Genomic DNA, 3894 nt, shown 5'->3' on the forward strand with positions numbered 1-3894 from the left:
CTGGTTGTTGTTGATAGCCATTCCAAATGGCTGGAGGTCGTGCCTGTGTCTTCTACCACAGCTGCCAAAACTATTCAAGTGTTGAGAAACATTTTTGCTGCACACGGGTTGCCAGATGTTCTGGTGTCAGATAACGGTCCTCAATTTACTTCTACTGAGTTTCAGGGATTCCTACAGGCCAACATGATCCACCACGCTGCTTCGGCTCCTTTCCATCCTTCCACCAACGGTCTGGCTGAACGGATGGTCCATGTCGCCAAGGACGCCCTCAAGAAGCTGACTTACGGCAATTGGCATCACAGGTTGGCTGACTTTTTTCTAGCCCATCGTACTACTCCGTGCACTGCCATGGGTAAGTGCCCGGCCGAACTCCGCTGGGGTCGTCGGCTCGTGACTAAATTGGACAGGCTGCATCCGGAGCGTGTAGCTTCACAGGTGTCTCAGCCACACCCACCACGGGTCCTGCGTGAAGGCTATCCTGTCTGGGCCAGGAACTACGGGCCTGGACACCTCTGGGTCCCGGCTGTGGTCTGCAAGGTCTCGGGGCCTCTGTCCTACGAGGTGTCCCTGGAAGACGGCCGCGTTCTTTGCCGCCACATTGATCAGCTACGTGTGAGGCGGGACTCGCCTGGGGTTCCTCCTCAGTCTCCTCTAGGGGGAGAGGAGGAATGGGGAATGCATTCTGAGAATCAGAATCTGCTGCCAACAATGGTTGTGGGGAATGACACGGGCTCTCAACACCCAAGTTCCACAGGAGATTCAGGTAGAAATTCATGGGGATGGGGGCACACAGACACCCCCACACACACTCCAGCCTGGGAGTCCCACCGGAGGAATACTAATTATCCACACCTCACAAACAATACTCCAGACACGGAGAATAACTGGGAGCATACTCACAACTCACAACATGCAAGAGAGCAGGCAAAACAGAGGGGAAACACGTCCTTTGCTGAAATGGCTCATAGAAGGATGTCCCCACACATAAGGGCTAACAGGGAGGCATCCCTAGACCCTAACACTACAGGAAGGAGCCAGGAAAACCACACTCCGTCAGGAAACACGGAGATGAGTTCAGAGGGGTTGGAAAACTCCATAGGTGGTAGGTCAACCAGGTATAGCGATCAACAGAGATCTGACTTCTCAAGCCTAGGAGACGGGCAGGAAAGTCAAACAGAAGTCATAAGACAACCACAGGGCAATTCACCTAGTGTGGGAAGCAACGGGGAAAACACTACAGGTTCCCCAGGTCCGAGAAGGTCGCTCAGGGTCAAAGGCCCTCCCAAATACCTTGCAGATTACGTAAGGTGAGCATTGCAATAACTGAACTGGAGGTTCTGGCTGGTTGACTCTACGTACACGATGTTGGGCTATTGGGTCTCTGTACGACGGAACAGTCCCACATCTTACACACACCGTGTGACTTAACTCAATAGTTAATTATATAACCATCACTATGATGGCGTCCATGTGGGCGCCGTATTATTTCATCTAGGGGGGAGGGGTGTTGTGTCCCGAGCCTGCAAAAGCAGGCTCGGGATGTTGCAAGAGTCCCGGGCATTTGCAAAAGCTGCCCGGGACCAGACTGAGTGGCGCCGGCCTTGCGCGCATGCGCAAGGCGGGAAAAGACTGCCTTGTGATTGGTTGGATTTGCCCGGGGATCAGAAGGTATAAATAGAGGCCTGCGTGCCTCTGCTCGGGTTGTTCGTAGATTGGAAGCAGAGAATAAAGACTTGTTAGAAATGCTTCGTCTCAAGCGCCATTATTCTCCGGACTTAACAATTCCCATTAAAGAAATTCCAGGGCTGCAGGCCAGTCTGGAAAGTAAATAAAACACTCTGAAAAATCTCTTCTGTATCATTGCCAAAAAAAAGTTATATGAATATATCCATGACATCATCAGAAGATAAGCTTGACTGAATGAGATGTTACCTTTTACTTTTCCATATATTTCTCAGTTGCTGAGAAATCTGGAAGCAGAATGTGCTTTCACAGTGATTTGCAAAACAGTTGGTTGTAATCATAGCCCTAGTTAGAACAAGTGAATTTTTGCTATGAATTTCCTTCATGTTAAAAAAAGGCATTACTAGGGTTGTATTGCTCAAAAAGATAAATACTGTACACATGACTTACAGTTATTCATTCAGCAATGATTCAAAGTTATGGCAGCATTGAATGAAAGGACAAAGGACCACTGAGGTGTCCCCACAGTCACACAATCAAAATTTGGGTGCTTGGCAACCTCCCCTCCCAACTTATGATTGCAACTGCTTCAATTCCTCTGACCTGCCTATTTCCCCCCCACCCCACCTATGTCCTTTTGGCTTCTTGCACTGATAGTGGAAGCACCAAGCTCACCTTTAAAAAGTTACTTATGACCACATCCCATTAGTGCTCCATTGACGGCCACTCACTAATCCTAAAACTGAGGAATTAAAAAAATATTCTGGAAAAAGCAATAACAAACAACTTCTATACTGCTGTCATTAGAAAAGGAGTCCAGTTTGACTCGAAAGAGTTTTTATTTTTCATCCTTATGGCTCTGAGTGTACTTGAATCCATCCAATTATAGTCAGAGTTCAGTGCATTATATAAAAAGCAAAGTCAAGACTTTTAGTTTGATCTAATCTCTTGAAAATGACTCTCTCCTTCCAAGTGGAATAGAAATGCTCTTCTTTTCAATAAGAACAAGTATTTTCACCCCCTCTTTACGCACTCCAAAACGGATACCTTGACCAGCTATAAAACGCCACTTCTTTGAAGAAACTGCACTCAGACCTATCCTATAAAATCTGCTGCCAGAAATCAAGTCCTAGCGGCTTCACTTTTGCTGCCGCCACCTGGTGAAGCGTGGTGGGTCTTGCACGTATAGTAGTAGTCTCGTCTTTCTCCTCCACCACTCCCAGAGTCATAGAATTAGGGGCGGGAAAGGGTTATTGCTATTTCAAACTTAACAAAAATTAATGTTAAGAGATTTAGTCCGGTAAGATTCATTCATTTGTGAGTCTTTTCGCTATGTCATGATTCTTTGTGGTGGTTACATTTTTCTCATGTTTTATAGCCGGATGATCACTAGACACCAATTTGCAGCTCGGAGAAGAATAAAAACAGCTACTACAAAATCGTGAAATTACGAAGACGTTAACACAGCCAGAGCTGAAGCCGGGGCTGTCATCCGTGCCCTCCATTGCGCAACAGGCAGATGCACGCAAAGTTTTTTTAATGGGACGCTCTGGGAATCAAAAAGGCACGTCATTATACAATCGGGCACAGAATTTGGGCTGGGATGACTAGCGATATAAGGAACAAGTAAACTGACTGCAGGATAGCTCGTGTCATGAAGATTTAGCTCTGAAAGTCCAAACCAATTGCGCCTGCGCCCCTTGGGGTGGGTGGGCCAGAAGTTTATAAATTGGAGCAAAGATATATATATACATATATATATATATAGGCTACCACCAGATGGCAGAAAACATGCAGGAAACTGGAGCTCCCGGCGTCCGTCTAGTGGTCGTCCACTTATGTGCAGCTTAGATCTGGTACTCCACAAAAAGACGATTCGGTAGAACAGTAATTAAATGGTAGGAGTCCAACTTTAATCGATATTGGCAACTCTTCCTGCAATTCGGGAGAATAAGGGAAATTCCGCTTCTGAGAAAGCAAAAATTGTCATTTTAAATGCCTGTGATAAAATGTTGCCCACTAAAACTTAAGCCAAAATCCATAGACGAGTCTTTCGAGTGCCATGGGACTCGATCGACTGTACTTTGGTGTCAGGCCAGGGATCTCTAGCCCGCATGCGCCTACACTAAAAAAATGTTCCCGAAAGAAAAACAAGTCTTTTCCTTTTCCGGGATGGGGCGGGGCCACGGGGATTGCCCTGACTTAAGCGAG

This window comes from Protobothrops mucrosquamatus, unplaced genomic scaffold (assembly GCF_001527695.2).
Source record: "Protobothrops mucrosquamatus isolate PMUCROS unplaced genomic scaffold, P.Mucros_1.0 scaffold_177, whole genome shotgun sequence".
NCBI lineage: Eukaryota > Metazoa > Chordata > Lepidosauria > Squamata > Viperidae > Protobothrops > Protobothrops mucrosquamatus.